This window comes from Manacus candei, unplaced genomic scaffold, assembly GCF_025592945.1.
Source record: "Manacus candei isolate 608988 ecotype Guabito, Panama unplaced genomic scaffold, ASM2559294v1 h1tg000202l, whole genome shotgun sequence".
In the NCBI taxonomy this organism is placed as follows: Eukaryota; Metazoa; Chordata; class Aves; order Passeriformes; family Pipridae; genus Manacus; species Manacus candei.
The window spans coordinates 97054-123560 of NW_026138250.1; the positions used below are offsets into that span (position 1 = coordinate 97054).

General features: G+C 43.7%; 1 long non-coding RNA gene across 6 annotated transcripts; it reads right to left on the reverse strand.

The window, feature by feature from the left end:
* Positions 1–1712: 1712 nt before the first annotated feature.
* On the reverse strand, positions 1713–26451 carry LOC127464233 (uncharacterized). Of its 6 annotated transcripts, none has more exons than XR_007901256.1 (4): positions 26140–26451; positions 18136–18236; positions 9861–9927; positions 1713–1847 (listed from the first exon to the last, which is right to left on the reverse strand). It is a non-coding gene; the product is annotated as an uncharacterized LOC127464233 (long non-coding RNA). The 6 variants fall into 6 exon arrangements; XR_007901257.1 differs by having other exon boundaries at positions 9861–9961; positions 18136–18202; positions 26106–26451; XR_007901255.1 differs by having other exon boundaries at positions 1759–1813; positions 9861–9961; positions 18136–18202.
* Between the last annotated feature and the right edge of the window lie 56 nt (positions 26452–26507).

Sequence of the window (26507 nt, forward strand, 5' to 3'; positions counted from 1 at the left end):
TTTTGGGGGGCAGATTGCCAAAGCCCGGCCGGTCCATTCTCACGAGGAAAGAAAAACTGACACAAATCTCCCCAAAAAAACAGCCAGAAACTGACACAAACATCCCCCCAAAATTGGTGAGAAACTCACCCAGATCTCCCCAAAAAATGGACAGAAACTGACAAAAATCTCCCTAAAAAATGACCAAAAACTGACAAAAATCTCCCCCAAAAATGGCCAGAAACTCACCCAAATCTCCCCCAAAAAATGGCCAGAAACTGACATAAATCTCCCTAAAAAATGACCAGAAACTGACAAAAATCTCCCTAAAAAATGACGAGAAACTCACCCAAATCTCCCCAAAAAAATGGCCAGAAACTCACCCAAATCTCCCCCCAAAAATGGTCAGAAACTCACCAAAATCTCCCCAAAAACATGGCCAGAAACTCACCCAAATCTCCCCCCAAAATGGCCAGAAACAAACACAAATCTCCCCCAAAAAATGGCCAGAAACTGACAAAAATCTCCCACAAGAAATGACCCAAAACTCACCCAAATCTCTCCAAAAAAATGCCAGAAACTCAACCAAATCTCCTCAAAAAAATGGCCAGAAACTCACCCAAATCTCCCCAAAAACATGGACAGAAACTCACCCAAGTCTCCCCAAAAAAATAGCCAGAAACTCACCCAAATCTCCCCCCAAAAATGGTCAGAAACTCACCCAAATCTCCCCAAAAACATGGCCAGAAACTCACCCAAATCTCCCCCCAAAAATGGCCAGAAACTCACCCAAATCTCCCCCCAAAAATGGCCAGAAACTCACCCAAATCTCCCCAAAAAAATGGCCAGAAACTCACCCAAATCTCCCCCCAAAAATGGCCAGAAACTCACCCAAATCTCCCCCTAAAAATGGTCAGAAACTCACCCAAATCTCCCCAAAAAAATAGCCAGAAACTCGCCAAATCTCCCCAAAAATATAGCCAGAAACTCACCCAAATCTCCCCCAAAAAATGGCAAGAAACTCACCCAAATCTCCCCCCAAAAATGGCCAGAAACTCACCCAAATCTCCCCCCAAAAATGGCTAGAAACTCACCCAAATCTCCCCAAAAACATGGTCAGAAAATCACCCAAATCTCCCTAAAAATATAGCCAGACTCTCACCCAAATCTCCCCAAAAAAATGGCCAGAAACTCACCCAAATCTCCCCAAAAAATGACTCAAAACTGACACAAATCTCCCCCAAAAAATGACCGAAAACTGACACAAATCTCCCCCCAAAAAATGGCCAAAATGTCACCCAAATCTCCCCAAAATAATAGCCAGAAACTCACCCAAATCTCCCCAAAATAATGACCCAAAACTGACACAAATCTGCCTAAAAAATGACCCAAAACTGAAACAGATCTCCCTCAAATAATAGCCAGAAACTCACCCAAATCTCCCCAAAAAAATGGCCAGAATCTCACCCAAATCTCCAAAAAAAAAGGACAGAAACTCACCCAAATCTCCCCCAAAACATGGTCAGAAACTCACCCAAATCTCCCCAAAAAAATGGCCAGAAACTCACCCAAATCTCCCCAAAAACATGGTCAGAAACTCACCCAAATCTCCCCAAAAACATCGCCAGAAACTCACCCAAATCTCCCCAAAAACATGGTGAGAAACTCACCCAAATCTCCCCCAAAAATGGCCAGAAACTCACCCAAATCTACCCAAAAAAACAGCCAGAAACTCACCCAAATCTTCCCAAAAACATGGCCAGAAACTCACCCAAATCTCCCCCAAAAAATGTCCAGAAACTCACCCAAATCTCCCCCAAAAAATGTCCAGAAACTCACCCAAATCTCCCCAAAAACATGGCCAGAAACTCACCCAAATCTTCCCAAAAAAATGGTGAGAAACGCACCCAAATCTCCCCCAAAAAATGGCCAGAAACTCACCCAAATCTCCCCAAAAACATGGTCAGAAACTCACCCAAATCTCCCCCCAAAAATGGCCAGAAACTCAACCAAATCTCCACCCAAAACTGGCCAGAAACGCACCCAAATCTCCCCCAAAAAATGGCCAGAAACTCACCCAAATCTCCCCAAAAACATGGACAGAAACTCACCCAAATCTCACCAAAAACGTGGTCAGAAACTCACCCAAATCTCCCCCCAAAAATGGCCAGAAACTCACCCAAATCTCCCCAAAAACATGGACAGAAACTCACCAAAATCTCCCCAAAAACATGGACAGAAAGTCACCAAAATCTCCCCAAAAAATTAGCCAGAAACTCACCCAAATCTCCCCCCAAAAATGGTCAGAAACTCACACAAATCTCCCCCCAAAAACAGGGCCAGAAACTCACCCAAATCTCCCCAAAAACATGGTCAGAAACTCACCAAAATCTCCTCAAAAAAATGGTGAGAAACTCACCAAAATCTCCACAAAAACATGGACAGAAACTCACCCAAATCTCCCCAAAAACATGGTCAGAAACTCACCCAAATCTCCCCAAAAACATGGACAGAAACTCACCCAAATCTCCCCAAAAACATGGCCAGAAACTCACCCAAATCTCCACAAAAAATGACCCAAAACTCACCAAAATCTCCCAAAAAAAAGGTCAGAAACTCACCCAAATCTCCCCAAAAAAATGGTCAGAAACTCACCCAAATCTCCCCAAAAACATGGCCAGAAACTCAGCCAGATCTCTCAAAAAAAATGGTGAGAAACTCACCCAAATCTCCCCAAAAACATGGACAGAAACTCACCCAAATCTCACCAAAAACGTGGTCAGAAACTCACCCAAATCTCCCCCCAAAAATGGCCAGAAACTCACCCAAATCTCCCCAAAAACATGGACAGAAACTCACCAAAATCTCCCCAAAAACATGGTCAGAAACTCACCAAAATCTCCCCCAAAAAATGGTCAGAAACTCACCCAAATCTCCCCCCAAAAATGGTCAGAAACTCACACAAATCTCCCCCCAAAAACAGGGCCAGAAACTCACCCAAATCTCCCCAAAAACATGGTCAGAAACTCACCAAAATCTCCCCAAAAACATGGACAGAAACTCACCAAAATCTCCTCAAAAAAATGGTGAGAAACTCACCAAAATCTCCACAAAAACATGGACAGAAACTCACCCAAATCTCCCCAAAAACATGGACAGAAACTCACCCAAATCTCCCCAAAAACATGGACAGAAACTCACCCAAATCTCCCCAAAAACATGGCCAGAAACTCACCCAAATCTCCACAAAAAATGACCCAAAACTCACCAAAATCTCCCAAAAAAAAGGTCAGAAACTCACCCAAATCTCCCCAAAAAAATGGTCAGAAACTCACCCAAATCTCCCCAAAAACATGGCCAGAAACTCAGCCAGATCTCTCAAAAAAAATGGTGAGAAACTCACCCAAATCTCCCCAAAAACATGGACAGAAACTCACCCAAATCTCACCAAAAACGTGGTCAGAAACTCACCCAAATCTCCCCCCAAAAATGGTCAGAAACTCACCCAAATCTCCCCAAAAACATGGACAGAAACTCACCCAAATCTCCCCAAAAAAATGGCCAGAAACTCACCCAAATCTCCCCAAAAAAATGGTCAGAAACTCACCCAAATCTCCCCCCAAAAATGGTCAGAAACTCACACAAATCTCCCCCCAAAAACAGGGCCAGAAACTCACCCAAATCTCCCCAAAAACATGGTCAGAAACTCACCAAAATCTCCCCAAAAACATGGACAGAAACTCACCAAAATCTCCTCAAAAAAATGGTGAGAAACTCACCAAAATCTCCACAAAAACATGGACAGAAACTCACCCAAATCTCCCCAAAAACATGGACAGAAACTCACCCAAATCTCCCCAAAAACATGGCCAGAAACTCACCCAAATCTCCACAAAAAATGACCCAAAACTCACCAAAATCTCCCCAAAAAAATGGTCAGAAACTCACCCAAATCTCCCCAAAAACATGGACAGAAACTCACCCAAATCTCCCCAAAAAAATGGCCAGAAACTCACCCAAATCTCCCCAAAAAAATGGTCAGAAACTCACCCAAATCTCCCCCCAAAAATGGTAAGAAACTCACCCAAATCTCCCCAAAAACATGGACAGAAACTCACCAAAATCTCCCCAAAAACATGGACAGAAACTCACCAAAATCTCCTCAAAAAAATGGTGAGAAACTCACCAAAATCTCCACAAAAACATGGACAGAAACTCACCCAAATCTCCCCAAAAACATGGACAGAAACTCACCCAAATCTCCCCAAAAACATGGACAGAAACTCACCCAAATCTCCCCAAAAACATGGCCAGAAACTCACCCAAATCTCCACAAAAAATGACCCAAAACTCACCAAAATCTCCCAAAAAAAAGGTCAGAAACTCACCCAAATCTCCCCAAAAAAATGGTCAGAAACTCACCCAAATCTCCCCAAAAACATGGCCAGAAACTCAGCCAGATCTCTCAAAAAAAATGGTGAGAAACTCACCCAAATCTCCCCAAAAACATGGACAGAAACTCACCCAAATCTCACCAAAAACGTGGTCAGAAACTCACCCAAATCTCCCCCCAAAAATGGCCAGAAACTCACCCAAATCTCCCCAAAAACATGGACAGAAACTCACCAAAATCTCCCCAAAAACATGGTCAGAAACTCACCAAAATCTCCCCCAAAAAATGGTCAGAAACTCACCCAAATCTCCCCCCAAAAATGGTCAGAAACTCACACAAATCTCCCCCCAAAAACAGGGCCAGAAACTCACCCAAATCTCCCCAAAAACATGGTCAGAAACTCACCAAAATCTCCCCAAAAACATGGACAGAAACTCACCAAAATCTCCTCAAAAAAATGGTGAGAAACTCACCAAAATCTCCACAAAAACATGGACAGAAACTCACCCAAATCTCCCCAAAAACATGGACAGAAACTCACCCAAATCTCCCCAAAAACATGGACAGAAACTCACCCAAATCTCCCCAAAAACATGGCCAGAAACTCACCCAAATCTCCACAAAAAATGACCCAAAACTCACCAAAATCTCCCAAAAAAAAGGTCAGAAACTCACCCAAATCTCCCCAAAAAAATGGTCAGAAACTCACCCAAATCTCCCCAAAAACATGGCCAGAAACTCAGCCAGATCTCTCAAAAAAAATGGTGAGAAACTCACCCAAATCTCCCCAAAAACATGGACAGAAACTCACCCAAATCTCACCAAAAACGTGGTCAGAAACTCACCCAAATCTCCCCCCAAAAATGGCCAGAAACTCACCCAAATCTCCCCAAAAACATGGACAGAAACTCACCAAAATCTCCCCAAAAACATGGTCAGAAACTCACCAAAATCTCCCCCAAAAAATGGTCAGAAACTCACCCAAATCTCCCCCCAAAAATGGTCAGAAACTCACACAAATCTCCCCCCAAAAACAGGGCCAGAAACTCACCCAAATCTCCCCAAAAACATGGTCAGAAACTCACCAAAATCTCCCCAAAAACATGGACAGAAACTCACCAAAATCTCCTCAAAAAAATGGTGAGAAACTCACCAAAATCTCCACAAAAACATGGACAGAAACTCACCCAAATCTCCCCAAAAACATGGACAGAAACTCACCCAAATCTCCCCAAAAACATGGACAGAAACTCACCCAAATCTCCCCAAAAACATGGCCAGAAACTCACCCAAATCTCCACAAAAAATGACCCAAAACTCACCAAAATCTCCCAAAAAAAAGGTCAGAAACTCACCCAAATCTCCCCAAAAAAATGGTCAGAAACTCACCCAAATCTCCCCAAAAACATGGCCAGAAACTCAGCCAGATCTCTCAAAAAAAATGGTGAGAAACTCACCCAAATCTCCCCAAAAACATGGACAGAAACTCACCCAAATCTCACCAAAAACGTGGTCAGAAACTCACCCAAATCTCCCCCCAAAAATGGCCAGAAACTCACCCAAATCTCCCCAAAAACATGGACAGAAACTCACCAAAATCTCCCCAAAAACATGGTCAGAAACTCACCAAAATCTCCCCCAAAAAATGGTCAGAAACTCACCCAAATCTCCCCCCAAAAATGGTCAGAAACTCACACAAATCTCCCCCCAAAAACAGGGCCAGAAACTCACCCAAATCTCCCCAAAAACATGGTCAGAAACTCACCAAAATCTCCCCAAAAACATGGACAGAAACTCACCAAAATCTCCTCAAAAAAATGGTGAGAAACTCACCAAAATCTCCACAAAAACATGGACAGAAACTCACCCAAATCTCCCCAAAAACATGGACAGAAACTCACCCAAATCTCCCCAAAAACATGGCCAGAAACTCACCCAAATCTCCACAAAAAATGACCCAAAACTCACCAAAATCTCCCAAAAAAAAGGTCAGAAACTCACCCAAATCTCCCCAAAAAAATGGTCAGAAACTCACCCAAATCTCCCCAAAAACATGGACAGAAACTCACCCAAATCTCACCAAAAACGTGGTCAGAAACTCACCCAAATCTCCCCCCAAAAATGGCCAGAAACTCACCCAAATCTCCCCAAAAACATGGACAGAAACTCACCCAAATCTCCCCAAAAACATGGACAGAAACTCACCCAAATCTCCCCAAAAACATGGCCAGAAACTCACCCAAATCTCCACAAAAAATGACCCAAAACTCACCAAAATCTCCCAAAAAAAAGGTCAGAAACTCACCCAAATCTCCCCAAAAAAATGGTCAGAAACTCACCCAAATCTCCCCAAAAACATGGACAGAAACTCACCCAAATCTCACCAAAAACGTGGTCAGAAACTCACCCAAATCTCCCCCCAAAAATGGCCAGAAACTCACCAAAATCTCCCCAAAAACATGGTCAGAAACTCACCAAAATCTCCCCCAAAAAATGGTCAGAAACTCACCCAAATCTCCCCCCAAAAATGGTCAGAAACTCATCCAAATCTCCCCAAAAAATGGCCAGAAACTCACCCAAATCTCCCCAAAAACATGGCCAGAAACTCACCCAAATCTCCCCAAAAACATGGACAGAAACTCACCCAAATCTCCCCAAAAAAATGGTCAGAAACTCACCCAAATCTCCCCAAAAACATGGCCAGAAACTCACCCAAATCTCCCCAAAAACATGGACAGAAACTCACCAAAATCTCCCCAAAAACATGGCCAGAAACTCACCCAAATCTCCCCCCAAAAATGGCCAGAAACTCACCCAAATCTCCCCAAAAACATGGACAGAAACTCACCAAAACCTCCCCAAAAACATGGTCAGAAACTCGCCCAAATCTCCCCAAAAAAATGGCCAGAAACTCACCCAAATCTCCCCAAAAACATGGACAGAAACTCACCCAAATCTCCCCAAAAACATGGACAGAAACTCACCCAAATCTCCCCAAAAACATGGACAGAAACTCACCCAAATCTCCCCAAAAACATGGACAGAAACTCACCCAAATCTCCCCAAAAACATGGCCAGAAACTCACCCAAATCTCCCCAAAAAAATGGTCAGAAACTCACCCAAATCTCCCCCCAAAAATGGTAAGAAACTCACCCAAATCTCCCCAAAAACATGGTCAGAAACTCACCAAAATCTCCCCAAAAACATGGACAGAAACTCACCAAAATCTCCTCAAAAAAATGGTGAGAAACTCACCAAAATCTCCACAAAAACATGGACAGAAACTCACCCAAATCTCCCCAAAAACATGGACAGAAACTCACCCAAATCTCCCCAAAAACATGGACAGAAACTCACCCAAATCTCCCCAAAAACATGGCCAGAAACTCACCCAAATCTCCACAAAAAATGACCCAAAACTCACCAAAATCTCCCAAAAAAAAGGTCAGAAACTCACCCAAATCTCCCCAAAAAAATGGTCAGAAACTCACCCAAATCTCCCCAAAAACATGGCCAGAAACTCAGCCAGATCTCTCAAAAAAAATGGTGAGAAACTCACCCAAATCTCCCCAAAAACATGGACAGAAACTCACCCAAATCTCCCCAAAAACATGGTCAGAAACTCACCCAAATCTCCACAAAAAATGACCCAAAACTCACCAAAATCTCCCAAAAAAAAGGTCAGAAACTCACCCAAATCTCCCCAAAAAAATGGTCAGAAACTCACCCAAATCTCCCCAAAAACATGGACAGAAACTCACCCAAATCTCACCAAAAACGTGGTCAGAAACTCACCCAAATCTCCCCCCAAAAATGGCCAGAAACTCACCAAAATCTCCCCAAAAACATGGTCAGAAACTCACCAAAATCTCCCCCAAAAAATGGTCAGAAACTCACCCAAATCTCCCCCCAAAAATGGTCAGAAACTCATCCAAATCTCCCCAAAAAATGGCCAGAAACTCACCCAAATCTCCCCAAAAACATGGCCAGAAACTCACCCAAATCTCCCCAAAAACATGGACAGAAACTCACCCAAATCTCCCCAAAAAAATGGTCAGAAACTCACCCAAATCTCCCCAAAAACATGGCCAGAAACTCACCCAAATCTCCCCAAAAACATGGACAGAAACTCACCAAAATCTCCCCAAAAACATGGCCAGAAACTCACCCAAATCTCCCCCCAAAAATGGCCAGAAACTCACCCAAATCTCCCCAAAAACATGGACAGAAACTCACCAAAACCTCCCCAAAAACATGGTCAGAAACTCGCCCAAATCTCCCCAAAAAAATGGTGAGAAACTCACCAAAATCTCCACAAAAACATGGACAGAAACTCACCCAGATCTCCCCAAAAACATGGACAGAAACTCACCCAAATCTCCCCAAAAACATGGACAGAAACTCACCCAAATCTCCCCAAAAACATGGACAGAAACTCACCCAAATCTCCCCAAAAACATGGCCAGAAACTCACCCAAATCTCCACAAAAAATGACCCAAAACTCACCAAAATCTCCCAAAAAAAAGGTCAGAAACTCACCCAAATCTCCCCAAAAAAATGGTCAGAAACTCACCCAAATCTCCCCAAAAACATGGCCAGAAACTCAGCCAGATCTCTCAAAAAAAATGGTGAGAAACTCACCCAAATCTCCCCAAAAACATGGACAGAAACTCACCCAAATCTCACCAAAAACGTGGTCAGAAACTCACCCAAATCTCCCCCCAAAAATGGCCAGAAACTCACCCAAATCTCCCCAAAAACATGGACAGAAACTCACCAAAATCTCCCCAAAAACATGGTCAGAAACTCACCAAAATCTCCCCCAAAAAATGGTCAGAAACTCACCCAAATCTCCCCCCAAAAATGGTCAGAAACTCACACAAATCTCCCCCCAAAAACAGGGCCAGAAACTCACCCAAATCTCCCCAAAAACATGGTCAGAAACTCACCAAAATCTCCCCAAAAACATGGACAGAAACTCACCAAAATCTCCTCAAAAAAATGGTGAGAAACTCACCAAAATCTCCACAAAAACATGGACAGAAACTCACCCAAATCTCCCCAAAAACATGGACAGAAACTCACCCAAATCTCCCCAAAAACATGGACAGAAACTCACCCAAATCTCCCCAAAAACATGGCCAGAAACTCACCCAAATCTCCACAAAAAATGACCCAAAACTCACCAAAATCTCCCAAAAAAAAGGTCAGAAACTCACCCAAATCTCCCCAAAAAAATGGTCAGAAACTCACCCAAATCTCCCCAAAAACATGGACAGAAACTCACCCAAATCTCACCAAAAACGTGGTCAGAAACTCACCCAAATCTCCCCCCAAAAATGGCCAGAAACTCACCCAAATCTCCCCAAAAACATGGTGAGAAACTCACCCAAATCTCCCCCAAAAATGGCCAGAAACTCACCCAAATCTACCCAAAAAAACAGCCAGAAACTCACCCAAATCTTCCCAAAAACATGGCCAGAAACTCACCCAAATCTCCCCCAAAAAATGTCCAGAAACTCACCCAAATCTCCCCCAAAAAATGTCCAGAAACTCACCCAAATCTCCCCAAAAACATGGCCAGAAACTCACCCAAATCTTCCCAAAAAAATGGTGAGAAACGCACCCAAATCTCCCCCAAAAAATGGCCAGAAACTCACCCAAATCTCCCCAAAAACATGGTCAGAAACGCACCCAAATCTCCCCCAAAAAATGGCCAGAAACTCACCCAAATCTCCCCCCAAAATGGCCAGAAACTCACCCAAATCTCCCCAAAAACATGGACAGAAACTCACCCAAATCTCACCAAAAACGTGGTCAGAAACTCACCCAAATCTCCCCCCAAAAATGGCCAGAAACTCACCCAAATCTCCCCAAAAACATGGCCAGAATCTCACCAAAATCTCCCCAAAAAATTAGCCAGAAACTCACCCAAATCTCCCCCCAAAAATGGTCAGAAACTCACCCAAATCTCCCCAAAAAAATGGTCAGAAACTCACCCAAATCTCCCCAAAAACATGGACAGAAACTCACCCAAATCTCCCCAAAAACATGGCCAGAAACTCACCCAAATCTCCCCCCAAAAATGGCCAGAAACTCACCCAAATCTCCCCAAAAACATGGACAGAAACTCACCCAAATCTCCCCAAAAAAATGGCCAGAAACTCACTCAAATCTCCCCCCAAAAATGGTCAGAAACTCATCCAAATCTCCCCAAAAAATGGTCAGAAACTCACCCAAATCTCCCCAAAAAAATGGCCAGAAACTCACCCAAATCTCCCCAAAAAAATGGCCAGAAACTCACCCAAATCTCCCCAAAAACATGGCCAGAAACTCACCCAAATCTCCCCAAAAAAATGGCCAGAAACTCACCCAAATCTCCCCAAAAACACGGACAGAAACTCACCAAAATCTCCCCAAAAACATGGTCAGAAACTCACCCAAATCTCCCCAAAAAAATGGTCAGAAACTCACCCAAATCTCCCCAAAAAAATGGTCAGAAACTCACCCAAATCTCCCCAAAAACATGGACAGAAACTCACCAAAACCTCCCCAAAAACATGGTCAGAAACTCACCCAAATCTCCCCCCAAAAATGGCCAGAAACTCACCCAAATCTCCCCAAAAACATGGCCAGAAACTCACCCAAATCTCCCCAAAAACATAGCCAGAAACTCACCCAAATCTCTCCAAAAATGACGCAAAACTCACCAAAATCTCCCCAAAAACATGGACAGAAACTCACCAAAATCTCTCAAAAAAAATGGTGAGAAACTCACCCAAATCTCCCCAAAAACATGGACAGAAACTCACCAAAATCTCACCAAAAACGTGGTCAGAAACTCACCCAAATCTCCCCCCAAAAATGGCCAGAAACTCACCCAAATCTCCCCAAAAACATGGCCAGAAACTCACCAAAATCTCCCCAAAAAAATGGCCAGAAACTCACCCAAATCTCCCCTAAAAATATATCCAGAAAATCGCACAAATCTCCCCGTAAAAATGGCCAGAAACTCGCCCAAATCTCCCCAAAAACATGGACAGAAACTCACCCAAATCTCCACAAAAAAATGGCCAGAAACTCACCCAAATCTGTCCAAAAAATGACCCGAAACTCACCCAAATCTCCCCAAAAACATGGCCAGAAACTCACCCAAATCTCCCCAAAAACATGGACAGAAAGTCACCCAAATCTCCCCAAAAAATTAGCCAGAAACTCAACCAAATCTCCCCCCAAAAATGGTCAGAAAATCACCCAAATCTCCCCAAAAACATGGTCAGAAACTCACCAAAATCTCCCCAAAAACATGGACAGAAACTCACCAAAATCTCCCCAAAAAAATAGCCAGAAACTCACCCAAATCTCCCCAAAAACATGGACAGAAACTCACCCAAATCTCCCCAAAAACATGGACAGAAACTCACCCAAATCTCCCCAAAAACATGGCCAGAAAATCACCCAAATCTCCCCAAAAAATGACCCAAAACTCACCAAAATCTCCCAAAAAAAAGGTCAGAAACTCACCCAAATCTCCCCAAAAACATGGCCAGAAACTCACCCAAATCTCCCCCCAAAAATGGCCAGAAACTCACCCAAATCTCCCCAAAAACATGGACAGAAACTCACCCAAATCTCCCCAAAAAAATGGTCAGAAACTCACCCAAATCTCCCCCCAAAAATGGTCAGAAACTCATCCAAATCTCCCCAAAAAATGGTCAGAAACTCACCCAAATCTCCCCAAAAAAATGGCCAGAAACTCACCCAAATCTCCCCAAAATTGGCCAGAAACTCACCCAAATCTCCCCAAAAACATGGCCAGAAACTCACCCAAATCTCCCCAAAAAAATGGCCAGAAACTCACCCAAATCTCCCCAAAAACATGGACAGAAACTCACCAAAATCTCCCCAAAAACATGGCCAGAAACTCACCCAAATCTCCCCAAAAACATGGCCAGAAACTCACCCAAATCTCCCCAAAAACATGGTCAGAAACTCACCCAAATCTCCCCAAAAACATGGACAGAAAGTCACCAAAACCTCCCCAAAAAAATAGCCAGAAACTCACCAAAATCTCCTCAAAAAAATGGTGAGAAACTCACCAAAATCTCCCCAAAAACATGGACAGAAACTCACCCAAATCTCCCCCCAAAAATGGTCAGAAACACACCCAAATCTCCCCAAAAACATGGACAGAAACTCACCCAAATCTCCCCCCAGAAATGGTCAGAAACTCACCCAAATCGCCCCCCAAAAATGGTCAGAAACTCATCCAAATCTCCCCAAAAATATGGTCAGAAACTCACCCAAATCTCCCCAAAAATGGCCAGAAACTCACCCAAATCTCCCCAAAAACATGGACAGAAACTCACAAAAACCTCCCCCAAAAAATGGTCAGAAACTCACCCAAATCTCCCCAAAAAAATGGTCAGAAACTCATCCAAATCTCCCCAAAAACATGGTCAGAAACTCACCAAAATCTCCCCAAAAACATGGCCAGAAACTCACCCAAATCTCCCCAAAAACATGGCCAGAAACTCACCCAAATCTCCCCAAAAACATGGACAGAAACTCACCCAAATCTCCCCCCAAAAATGGTCAGAAACTCACCCAAATCTCTCCCCAAAAATGGTCAGAAACTCACCCAAATCTCCCCAAAAACATGGCCAGAAACTCACCCAAATCTCCCCAAAAACATGGCCAGAAACTCATCAAAATCTCTCCAAAAAACCAGCCAGAAACTCACCCAAATCTCCCCCCAAAAATGGCCAGAAACTCACCCAAATCTCCCCAAAAACATGGACAGAAACTCACCCAAATCTCCCCAAAAACATGGTCAGAAACTCACCCAAATCTCCCCAAAAACATGGACAGAAACTCACCCAAATCTCTCCCCAAAAATGGCCAGAAACTCACCAAAATCTCCCCAAAAACATGGCCAGAAACTCACCCAAATCTCCCCAAAAACATGGCCAGAAACTCACCCAAATCTCCCCAAAAAACATGGTCAGAAACTCACCCAAATCTCCCCAAAAACATGGCCAGAAACTCACCAAAATCTCCCCAAAAATATGGTCAGAAACTCACCCAAATCTCCCCAAAAACATGGCCAGAAACTCACCCAAATCTCCCCAAAAAAGTGGCCAGAAACTCACCCAAATCTCCCCCAAAAATATAGCCAGAAACTCACCCAAATCTCCCCCAAAAAATGGTCAGAAACTCACCCAAATCTCCCCCCAAAAATGGTCAGAAACTCACCCAAATCTTTCCCCAAAAATGGTCAGAAACTCACCCAAATCTCCCCCCAAAAATGGCCAGAAACTCACCCAAATCTCCCCAAAAACATGGCCAGAAACTCACCCCAATCTCCCCAAAAACATGGCCAGAAACTCACCCAAATCTCACCAAAAACGTGGTCAGAAACTCACCCAAATCTCCCCCCAAAAATGGCCAGAAACTCACCCAAATCTCCCCAAAAACATGGACAGAAACTCACCAAAATCTCCCCAAAAACATGGTCAGAAACTCACCAAAATCTCCCCCAAAAAATGGTCAGAAACTCACCCAAATCTCCCCCCAAAAATGGTCAGAAACTCACACAAATCTCCCCCCAAAAACAGGGCCAGAAACTCACCCAAATCTCCCCAAAAACATGGTCAGAAACTCACCAAAATCTCCCCAAAAACATGGACAGAAACTCACCAAAATCTCCTCAAAAAAATGGTGAGAAACTCACCAAAATCTCCACAAAAACATGGACAGAAACTCACCCAAATCTCCCCAAAAACATGGACAGAAACTCACCCAAATCTCCCCAAAAACATGGCCAGAAACTCACCCAAATCTCCACAAAAAATGACCCAAAACTCACCAAAATCTCCCAAAAAAAAGGTCAGAAACTCACCCAAATCTCCCCAAAAAAATGGTCAGAAACTCACCCAAATCTCCCCAAAAACATGGACAGAAACTCACCCAAATCTCACCAAAAACGTGGTCAGAAACTCACCCAAATCTCCCCCCAAAAATGGCCAGAAACTCACCCAAATCTCCCCAAAAACATGGACAGAAACTCACCCAAATCTCCCCAAAAACATGGACAGAAACTCACCCAAATCTCCCCAAAAACATGGCCAGAAACTCACCCAAATCTCCACAAAAAATGACCCAAAACTCACCAAAATCTCCCAAAAAAAAGGTCAGAAACTCACCCAAATCTCCCCAAAAAAATGGTCAGAAACTCACCCAAATCTCCCCAAAAACATGGACAGAAACTCACCCAAATCTCACCAAAAACGTGGTCAGAAACTCACCCAAATCTCCCCCCAAAAATGGCCAGAAACTCACCAAAATCTCCCCAAAAACATGGTCAGAAACTCACCAAAATCTCCCCCAAAAAATGGTCAGAAACTCACCCAAATCTCCCCCCAAAAATGGTCAGAAACTCATCCAAATCTCCCCAAAAAATGGCCAGAAACTCACCCAAATCTCCCCAAAAACATGGCCAGAAACTCACCCAAATCTCCCCAAAAACATGGACAGAAACTCACCCAAATCTCCCCAAAAAAATGGTCAGAAACTCACCCAAATCTCCCCAAAAAAATGGTCAGAAACTCACCCAAATCTCCCCAAAAACATGGACAGAAACTCACCCAAATCTCACCAAAAACGTGGTCAGAAACTCACCCAAATCTCCCCCCAAAAATGGCCAGAAACTCACCAAAATCTCCCCAAAAACATGGTCAGAAACTCACCAAAATCTCCCCCAAAAAATGGTCAGAAACTCACCCAAATCTCCCCCCAAAAATGGTCAGAAACTCATCCAAATCTCCCCAAAAAATGGCCAGAAACTCACCCAAATCTCCCCAAAAACATGGCCAGAAACTCACCCAAATCTCCCCAAAAACATGGACAGAAACTCACCCAAATCTCCCCAAAAAAATGGTCAGAAACTCACCCAAATCTCCCCAAAAACATGGCCAGAAACTCACCCAAATCTCCCCAAAAACATGGACAGAAACTCACCAAAATCTCCCCAAAAACATGGCCAGAAACTCACCCAAATCTCCCCCCAAAAATGGCCAGAAACTCACCCAAATCTCCCCAAAAACATGGACAGAAACTCACCAAAACCTCCCCTAAAACATGGTCAGAAACTCGCCCAAATCTCCCCAAAAAAATGGCCAGAAACTCACCCAAATCTCCCCAAAAACATGGACAGAAACTCACCCAAATCTCCCCAAAAACATGGACAGAAACTCACCCAAATCTCCCCAAAAACATGGACAGAAACTCACCCAAATCTCCCCAAAAACATGGACAGAAACTCACCCAAATCTCCCCAAAAACATGGCCAGAAACTCACCCAAATCTCCCCAAAAAAATGGTCAGAAACTCACCCAAATCTCCCCCCAAAAATGGTAAGAAACTCACCCAAATCTCCCCAAAAACATGGTCAGAAACTCACCAAAATCTCCCCAAAAACATGGACAGAAACTCACCAAAATCTCCTCAAAAAAATGGTGAGAAACTCACCAAAATCGCCACAAAAACATGGACAGAAACTCACCCAAATCTCCCCAAAAACATGGACAGAAACTCACCCAAATCTCCCCAAAAACATGGACAGAAACTCACCCAAATCTCCCCAAAAACATGGCCAGAAACTCACCCAAATCTCCACAAAAAATGACCCAAAACTCACCAAAATCTCCCAAAAAAAAGGTCAGAAACTCACCCAAATCTCCCCAAAAAAATGGTCAGAAACTCACCCAAATCTCCCCAAAAACATGGCCAGAAACTCAGCCAGATCTCTCAAAAAAAATGGTGAGAAACTCACCCAAATCTCCCCAAAAACATGGACAGAAACTCACCCAAATCTCCCCAAAAACATGGTCAGAAACTCACCCAAATCTCCACAAAAAATGACCCAAAACTCACCAAAATCTCCCAAAAAAAAGGTCAGAAACTCACCCAAATCTCCCCAAAAAAATGGTCAGAAACTCACCCAAATCTCCCCAAAAACATGGACAGAAACTCACCCAAATCTCACCAAAAACGTGGTCAGAAACTCACCCAAATCTCCCCCCAAAAATGGCCAGAAACTCACCAAAATCTCCCCAAAAACATGGTCAGAAACTCACCAAAATCTCCCCCAAAAAATGGTCAGAAACTCACCCAAATCTCCCCCCAAAAATGGTCAGAAACTCATCCAAATCTCCCCAAAAAATGGCCAGAAACTCACCCAAATCTCCCCAAAAACATGGCCAGAAACTCACCCAAATCTCCCCAAAAACATGGACAGAAACTCACCCAAATCTCCCCAAAAAAATGGTCAGAAACTCACCCAAATCTCCCCAAAAACATGGCCAGAAACTCACCCAAATCTCCCCAAAAACATGGACAGAAACTCACCAAAATCTCCCCAAAAACATGGCCAGAAACTCACCCAAATCTCCCCCCAAAAATGGCCAGAAACTCACCCAAATCTCCCCAAAAACATGGACAGAAACTCACCAAAACCTCCCCAAAAACATGGTCAGAAACTCGCCCAAATCTCCCCAAAAAAATGGTGAGAAACTCACCAAAATCTCCACAAAAACATGGACAGAAACTCACCCAGATCTCCCCAAAAACATGGACAGAAACTCACCCAAATCTCCCCAAAAACATGGACAGAAACTCACCCAAATCTCCCCAAAAACATGGACAGAAACTCACCCAAATCTCCCCAAAAACATGGCCAGAAACTCACCCAAATCTCCACAAAAAATGACCCAAAACTCACCAAAATCTCCCAAAAAAAAGGTCAGAAACTCACCCAAATCTCCCCAAAAAAATGGTCAGAAACTCACCCAAATCTCCCCAAAAACATGGCCAGAAACTCAGCCAGATCTCTCAAAAAAAATGGTGAGAAACTCACCCAAATCTCCCCAAAAACATGGACAGAAACTCACCCAAATCTCACCAAAAACGTGGTCAGAAACTCACCCAAATCTCCCCCCAAAAATGGCCAGAAACTCACCCAAATCTCCCCAAAAACATGGACAGAAACTCACCAAAATCTCCCCAAAAACATGGTCAGAAACTCACCAAAATCTCCCCCAAAAAATGGTCAGAAACTCACCCAAATCTCCCCCCAAAAATGGTCAGAAACTCACACAAATCTCCCCCCAAAAACAGGGCCAGAAACTCACCCAAATCTCCCCAAAAACATGGTCAGAAACTCACCAAAATCTCCCCAAAAACATGGACAGAAACTCACCAAAATCTCCTCAAAAAAATGGTGAGAAACTCACCAAAATCTCCACAAAAACATGGACAGAAACTCACCCAAATCTCCCCAAAAACATGGACAGAAACTCACCCAAATCTCCCCAAAAACATGGACAGAAACTCACCCAAATCTCCCCAAAAACATGGCCAGAAACTCACCCAAATCTCCACAAAAAATGACCCAAAACTCACCAAAATCTCCCAAAAAAAAGGTCAGAAACTCACCCAAATCTCCCCAAAAAAATGGTCAGAAACTCACCCAAATCTCCCCAAAAACATGGACAGAAACTCACCCAAATCTCACCAAAAACGTGGTCAGAAACTCACCCAAATCTCCCCCCAAAAATGGCCAGAAACTCACCCAAATCTCCCCAAAAACATGGTGAGAAACTCACCCAAATCTCCCCCAAAAATGGCCAGAAACTCACCCAAATCTACCCAAAAAAACAGCCAGAAACTCACCCAAATCTTCCCAAAAACATGGCCAGAAACTCACCCAAATCTCCCCCAAAAAATGTCCAGAAACTCACCCAAATCTCCCCCAAAAAATGTCCAGAAACTCACCCAAATCTCCCCAAAAACATGGCCAGAAACTCACCCAAATCTTCCCAAAAAAATGGTGAGAAACGCACCCAAATCTCCCCCAAAAAATGGCCAGAAACTCACCCAAATCTCCCCAAAAACATGGTCAGAAACGCACCCAAATCTCCCCCAAAAAATGGCCAGAAACTCACCCAAATCTCCCCCCAAAATGGCCAGAAACTCACCCAAATCTCCCCAAAAACATGGACAGAAACTCACCCAAATCTCACCAAAAACGTGGTCAGAAACTCACCCAAATCTCCCCCCAAAAATGGCCAGAAACTCACCCAAATCTCCCCAAAAACATGGCCAGAATCTCACCAAAATCTCCCCAAAAAATTAGCCAGAAACTCACCCAAATCTCCCCCCAAAAATGGTCAGAAACTCACCCAAATCTCCCCAAAAAAATGGTCAGAAACTCACCCAAATCTCCCCAAAAACATGGCCAGAAACTCACCCAAATCTCCCCAAAAACATGGCCAGAAACTCACCCAAATCTCCCCCCAAAAATGGCCAGAAACTCACCCAAATCTCCCCAAAAACATGGACAGAAACTCACCCAAATCTCCCCAAAAAAATGGTCAGAAACTCACCCAAATCTCCCCCCAAAAATGGTCAGAAACTCATCCAAATCTCCCCAAAAAATGGTCAGAAACTCACCCAAATCTCCCCAAAAAAATGGCCAGAAACTCACCCAAATCTCCCCAAAAAAATGGCCAGAAACTCACCCAAATCTCCCCAAAAACATGGCCAGAAACTCACCCAAATCTCCCCAAAAAAATGGCCAGAAACTCACCCAAATCTCCCCAAAAACACGGACAGAAACTCACCAAAATCTCCCCAAAAACATGGTCAGAAACTCACCCAAATCTCCCCAAAAAAATGGTCAGAAACTCACCCAAATCTCCCCAAAAAAATGGTCAGAAACTCACCCAAATCTCCCCAAAAACATGGACAGAAACTCACCAAAACCTCCCCAAAAACATGGTCAGAAACTCACCCAAATCTCCCCCCAAAAATGGCCAGAAACTCACCCAAATGTCCCCAAAAACATGGCCAGAAACTCACCCAAATCTCCCCAAAAACATAGCCAGAAACTCACCCAAATCTCTCCAAAAATGACGCAAAACTCACCAAAATCTCCCCAAAAACATGGACAGAAACTCACCCAAATCTCTCCCCAAAAATGGTGAGAAACTCACCCAAATCTCCCCAAAAACATGGACAGAAACTCACCAAAATCTCACCAAAAACGTGGTCAGAAACTCACCCAAATCTCCCCCCAAAAATGGCCAGAAACTCACCCAAATCTCCCCAAAAACATGGCCAGAAACTCACCAAAATCTCCCCAAAAAAATGGCCAGAAACTCACCCAAATCTCCCCTAAAAATATATCCAGAAAATCGCACAAATCTCCCCGTAAAAATGGTCAGAAACTCACCCAAATCTCCCCAAAAACATGGTCAGAAACTCACCCAAATCTCCCCCCAAAAATGGCCAGAAACTCGCCCAAATCTCCCCAAAAACATGGACAGAAACTCACCCAAATCTCCACAAAAAAATGGCCAGAAACTCACCCAAATCTGTCCAAAAAATGACCCGAAACTCACCCAAATCTCCCCAAAAACATGGCCAGAAACTCACCCAAATCTCCCCAAAAACATGGACAGAAAGTCACCCAAATCTCCCCAAAAAATTAGCCAGAAACTCAACCAAATCTCCCCCCAAAAATGGTCAGAAAATCACCCAAATCTCCCCAAAAACATGGTCAGAAACTCACCAAAATCTCCCCAAAAACATGGACAGAAACTCACCAAAATCTCCCCAAAAAAATAGCCAGAAACTCACCCAAATCTCCCCAAAAACATGGACAGAAACTCACCCAAATCTCCCCAAAAACATGGACAGAAACTCACCCAAATCTCCCCAAAAACATGGCCAGAAAATCACCCAAATCTCCCCAAAAAATGACCCAAAACTCACCAAAATCTCCCAAAAAAAAGGTCAGAAACTCACCCAAATCTCCCCAAAAACATGGCCAGAAACTCACCCAAATCTCCCCCCAAAAATGGCCAGAAACTCACCCAAATCTCCCCAAAAACATGGACAGAAACTCACCCAAATCTCCCCAAAAAAATGGTCAGAAACTCACCCAAATCTCCCCCCAAAAATGGTCAGAAACTCATCCAAATCTCCCCAAAAAATGGTCAGAAACTCACCCAAATCTCCCCAAAAAAATGGCCAGAAACTCACCCAAATCTCCCCAAAATTGGCCAGAAACTCACCCAAATCTCCCCAAAAACATGGCCAGAAACTCACCCAAATCTCCCCAAAAAAATGGCCAGAAACTCACCCAAATCTCCCCAAAAACATGGACAGAAACTCACCAAAATCTCCCCAAAAACATGGCCAGAAACTCACCCAAATCTCCCCAAAAACATGGCCAGAAACTCACCCAAATCTCCCCAAAAACATGGTCAGAAACTCACCCAAATCTCCCCAAAAACATGGACAGAAAGTCACCAAAACCTCCCCAAAAAAATAGCCAGAAACTCACCAAAATCTCCTCAAAAAAATGGTGAGAAACTCACCAAAATCTCCCCAAAAACATGGACAGAAACTCACCCAAATCTCCCCCCAAAAATGGTCAGAAACACACCCAAATCTCCCCAAAAACATGGACAGAAACTCACCCAAATCTCCCCCCAGAAATGGTCAGAAACTCACCCAAATCGCCCCCCAAAAATGGTCAGAAACTCATCCAAATCTCCCCAAAAATATGGTCAGAAACTCACCCAAATCTCCCCAAAAATGGCCAGAAACTCACCCAAATCTCCCCAAAAACATGGACAGAAACTCACAAAAACCTCCCCCAAAAAATGGTCAGAAACTCACCCAAATCTCCCCAAAAAAATGGTCAGAAACTCATCCAAATCTCCCCAAAAACATGGTCAGAAACTCACCAAAATCTCCCCAAAAACATGGCCAGAAACTCACCCAAATCTCCCCAAAAACATGGCCAGAAACTCACCCAAATCTCCCCAAAAACATGGACAGAAACTCACCCAAATCTCCCCCCAAAAATGGTCAGAAACTCACCCAAATCTCTCCCCAAAAATGGTCAGAAACTCACCCAAATCTCCCCAAAAACATGGCCAGAAACTCACCCAAATCTCCCCAAAAACATGGCCAGAAACTCATCAAAATCTCTCCAAAAAACCAGCCAGAAACTCACCCAAATCTCCCCCCAAAAATGGCCAGAAACTCACCCAAATCTCCCCAAAAACATGGACAGAAACTCACCCAAATCTCCCCAAAAACATGGTCAGAAACTCACCCAAATCTCCCCAAAAACATGGACAGAAACTCACCCAAATCTCTCCCCAAAAATGGCCAGAAACTCACCAAAATCTCCCCAAAAACATGGCCAGAAACTCACCCAAATCTCCCCAAAAACATGGCCAGAAACTCACCCAAATCTCCCCAAAAAACATGGTCAGAAACTCACCCAAATCTCCCCAAAAACATGGCCAGAAACTCACCAAAATCTCCCCAAAAATATGGTCAGAAACTCACCCAAATCTCCCCAAAAACATGGCCAGAAACTCACCCAAATCTCCCCAAAAAAGTGGCCAGAAACTCACCCAAATCTCCCCCAAAAATATAGCCAGAAACTCACCCAAATCTCCCCCAAAAAATGGTCAGAAACTCACCCAAATCTCCCCCAAAAAATGGTCAGAAACTCACCCAAATCTCCCCCCAAAAATGGTCAGAAACTCACCCAAATCTTTCCCCAAAAATGGTCAGAAACTCACCCAAATCTCCCCCCAAAAATGGCCAGAAACTCACCCAAATCTCCCCAAAAACATGGCCAGAAACTCACCCCAATCTCCCCAAAAACATGGCCAGAAACTCACCCAAATCTCACCAAAAACGTGGTCAGAAACTCACCCAAATCTCCCCCCAAAAATGGCCAGAAACTCACCCAAATCTCCCCAAAAACATGGACAGAAACTCACCAAAATCTCCCCAAAAACATGGTCAGAAACTCACCAAAATCTCCCCCAAAAAATGGTCAGAAACTCACCCAAATCTCCCCCCAAAAATGGTCAGAAACTCACACAAATCTCCCCCCAAAAACAGGGCCAGAAACTCACCCAAATCTCCCCAAAAACATGGTCAGAAACTCACCAAAATCTCCCCAAAAACATGGACAGAAACTCACCAAAATCTCCTCAAAAAAATGGTGAGAAACTCACCAAAATCTCCACAAAAACATGGACAGAAACTCACCCAAATCTCCCCAAAAACATGGACAGAAACTCACCCAAATCTCCCCAAAAACATGGCCAGAAACTCACCCAAATCTCCACAAAAAATGACCCAAAACTCACCAAAATCTCCCAAAAAAAAGGTCAGAAACTCACCCAAATCTCCCCAAAAAAATGGTCAGAAACTCACCCAAATCTCCCCAAAAACATGGACAGAAACTCACCCAAATCTCACCAAAAACGTGGTCAGAAACTCACCCAAATCTCCCCCCAAAAATGGCCAGAAACTCACCCAAATCTCCCCAAAAACATGGACAGAAACTCACCCAAATCTCCCCAAAAACATGGACAGAAACTCACCCAAATCTCCCCAAAAACATGGCCAGAAACTCACCCAAATCTCCACAAAAAATGACCCAAAACTCACCAAAATCTCCCAAAAAAAAGGTCAGAAACTCACCCAAATCTCCCCAAAAAAATGGTCAGAAACTCACCCAAATCTCCCCAAAAACATGGACAGAAACTCACCCAAATCTCACCAAAAACGTGGTCAGAAACTCACCCAAATCTCCCCCCAAAAATGGCCAGAAACTCACCAAAATCTCCCCAAAAACATGGTCAGAAACTCACCAAAATCTCCCCCAAAAAATGGTCAGAAACTCACCCAAATCTCCCCCCAAAAATGGTCAGAAACTCATCCAAATCTCCCCAAAAAATGGCCAGAAACTCACCCAAATCTCCCCAAAAACATGGCCAGAAACTCACCCAAATCTCCCCAAAAACATGGACAGAAACTCACCCAAATCTCCCCAAAAAAATGGTCAGAAACTCACCCAAATCTCCCCAAAAACATGGCCAGAAACTCACCCAAATCTCCCCAAAAACATGGACAGAAACTCACCAAAATCTCCCCAAAAACATGGCCAGAAACTCACCCAAATCTCCCCCCAAAAATGGCCAGAAACTCACCCAAATCTCCCCAAAAACATGGACAGAAACTCACCAAAACCTCCCCTAAAACATGGTCAGAAACTCGCCCAAATCTCCCCAAAAAAATGGCCAGAAACTCACCCAAATCTCCCCAAAAACATGGACAGAAACTCACCCAAATCTCCCCAAAAACATGGACAGAAACTCACCCAAATCTCCCCAAAAACATGGACAGAAACTCACCCAAATCTCCCCAAAAACATGGACAGAAACTCACCCAAATCTCCCCAAAAACATGGCCAGAAACTCACCCAAATCTCCCCAAAAAAATGGTCAGAAACTCACCCAAATCTCCCCCCAAAAATGGTAAGAAACTCACCCAAATCTCCCCAAAAACATGGTCAGAAACTCACCAAAATCTCCCCAAAAACATGGACAGAAACTCACCAAAATCTCCTCAAAAAAATGGTGAGAAACTCACCAAAATCGCCACAAAAACATGGACAGAAACTCACCCAAATCTCCCCAAAAACATGGACAGAAACTCACCCAAATCTCCCCAAAAACATGGACAGAAACTCACCCAAATCTCCCCAAAAACATGGCCAGAAACTCACCCAAATCTCCACAAAAAATGACCCAAAACTCACCAAAATCTCCCAAAAAAAAGGTCAGAAACTCACCCAAATCTCCCCAAAAAAATGGTCAGAAACTCACCCAAATCTCCCCAAAAACATGGCCAGAAACTCAGCCAGATCTCTCAAAAAAAATGGTGAGAAACTCACCCAAATCTCCCCAAAAACATGGACAGAAACTCACCCAAATCTCCCCAAAAACATGGTCAGAAACTCACCCAAATCTCCACAAAAAATGACCCAAAACTCACCAAAATCTCCCAAAAAAAAGGTCAGAAACTCACCCAAATCTCCCCAAAAAAATGGTCAGAAACTCACCCAAATCTCCCCAAAAACATGGACAGAAACTCACCCAAATCTCACCAAAAACGTGGTCAGAAACTCACCCAAATCTCCCCCCAAAAATGGCCAGAAACTCACCAAAATCTCCCCAAAAACATGGTCAGAAACTCACCAAAATCTCCCCCAAAAAATGGTCAGAAACTCACCCAAATCTCCCCCCAAAAATGGTCAGAAACTCATCCAAATCTCCCCAAAAAATGGCCAGAAACTCACCCAAATCTCCCCAAAAACATGGCCAGAAACTCACCCAAATCTCCCCAAAAACATGGACAGAAACTCACCCAAATCTCCCCAAAAAAATGGTCAGAAACTCACCCAAATCTCCCCAAAAACATGGCCAGAAACTCACCCAAATCTCCCCAAAAACATGGACAGAAACTCACCAAAATCTCCCCAAAAACATGGCCAGAAACTCACCCAAATCTCCCCCCAAAAATGGCCAGAAACTCACCCAAATCTCCCCAAAAACATGGACAGAAACTCACCAAAACCTCCCCAAAAACATGGTCAGAAACTCGCCCAAATCTCCCCAAAAAAATGGTGAGAAACTCACCAAAATCTCCACAAAAACATGGACAGAAACTCACCCAGATCTCCCCAAAAACATGGACAGAAACTCACCCAAATCTCCCCAAAAACATGGACAGAAACTCACCCAAATCTCCCCAAAAACATGGACAGAAACTCACCCAAATCTCCCCAAAAACATGGCCAGAAACTCACCCAAATCTCCACAAAAAATGACCCAAAACTCACCAAAATCTCCCAAAAAAAAGGTCAGAAACTCACCCAAATCTCCCCAAAAAAATGGTCAGAAACTCACCCAAATCTCCCCAAAAACATGGCCAGAAACTCAGCCAGATCTCTCAAAAAAAATGGTGAGAAACTCACCCAAATCTCCCCAAAAACATGGACAGAAACTCACCCAAATCTCACCAAAAACATGGTCAGAAACTCACCCAAATCTCCCCCCAAAAATGGCCAGAAACTCACCCAAATCTCCCCAAAAACATGGACAGAAACTCACCAAAATCTCCCCAAAAACATGGTCAGAAACTCACCAAAATCTCCCCCAAAAAATGGTCAGAAACTCACCCAAATCTCCCCCCAAAAATGGTCAGAAACTCACACAAATCTCCCCCCAAAAACAGGGCCAGAAACTCACCCAAATCTCCCCAAAAACATGGTCAGAAACTCACCAAAATCTCCCCAAAAACATGGACAGAAACTCACCAAAATCTCCTCAAAAAAATGGTGAGAAACTCACCAAAATCTCCACAAAAACATGGACAGAAACTCACCCAAATCTCCCCAAAAACATGGACAGAAACTCACCCAAATCTCCCCAAAAACATGGACAGAAACTCACCCAAATCTCCCCAAAAACATGGCCAGAAACTCACCCAAATCTCCACAAAAAATGACCCAAAACTCACCAAAATCTCCCAAAAAAAAGGTCAGAAACTCACCCAAATCTCCCCAAAAAAATGGTCAGAAACTCACCCAAATCTCCCCAAAAACATGGACAGAAACTCACCCAAATCTCACCAAAAACGTGGTCAGAAACTCACCCAAATCTCCCCCCAAAAATGGCCAGAAACTCACCCAAATCTCCCCAAAAACATGGTGAGAAACTCACCCAAATCTCCCCCAAAAATGGCCAGAAACTCACCCAAATCTACCCAAAAAAACAGCCAGAAACTCACCCAAATCTTCCCAAAAACATGGCCAGAAACTCACCCAAATCTCCCCCAAAAAATGTCCAGAAACTCACCCAAATCTCCCCCAAAAAATGTCCAGAAACTCACCCAAATCTCCCCAAAAACATGGCCAGAAACTCACCCAAATCTTCCCAAAAAAATGGTGAGAAACGCACCCAAATCTCCCCCAAAAAATGGCCAGAAACTCACCCAAATCTCCCCAAAAACATGGTCAGAAACGCACCCAAATCTCCCCCAAAAAATGGCCAGAAACTCACCCAAATCTCCCCCCAAAATGGCCAGAAACTCACCCAAATCTCCCCAAAAACATGGACAGAAACTCACCCAAATCTCACCAAAAACGTGGTCAGAAACTCACCCAAATCTCCCCCCAAAAATGGCCA